The following is a 509-nucleotide window of genomic DNA, read 5'->3' as shown; positions in this document are numbered from 1 at the left end:
GCCTGTTCAACTCCCGCATGGGATGGTGGGCTACACCCACCTGCAATTAAGTTTGAACACGGCACCTTGAGCTGTAGACGTGAAGCTGGATGCTCAGTGGTTAGAGTTGCACTCTTACCTCAAGGTTTCCAGTTGGACTCCCACATGAGATGATGGGCTATGCCCACCCACATCTTAGACTGAACATGGCACCTTGAGCTGAGCAGCTGCAGGCGGCCGGCTGGTGACTGGGCTTGGAGCTTTTAAAAAATTAACTAACTTTAGTTTTAGAGGAGTTTTAGATTCACGGCTTTGGAGCAGAAAGTACAGAGAGTTCGGGTATCATCTCTGTCCCGAAACATGAAAATCTCCCCGTCTATGGACATCCCACACACACTGCTACCCTAGAACAATTCATGAACCTGTACTGAAACACCATTATCACATTAAGTCCATAGCTTACATTAGGGCTCACTCCTGGTGCCGTGCATTCTACGGATTTGCACAAATGTGTAATGGTATGTATCACC

The sequence above is a fragment of the Hipposideros armiger genome, unplaced genomic scaffold (genome assembly GCF_001890085.2).
Source record: "Hipposideros armiger isolate ML-2016 unplaced genomic scaffold, ASM189008v1 scaffold_258, whole genome shotgun sequence".
Classification (NCBI taxonomy): domain Eukaryota; kingdom Metazoa; phylum Chordata; class Mammalia; order Chiroptera; family Hipposideridae; genus Hipposideros; species Hipposideros armiger.
Note: the sequence above shows the minus strand (reverse complement) of the source record.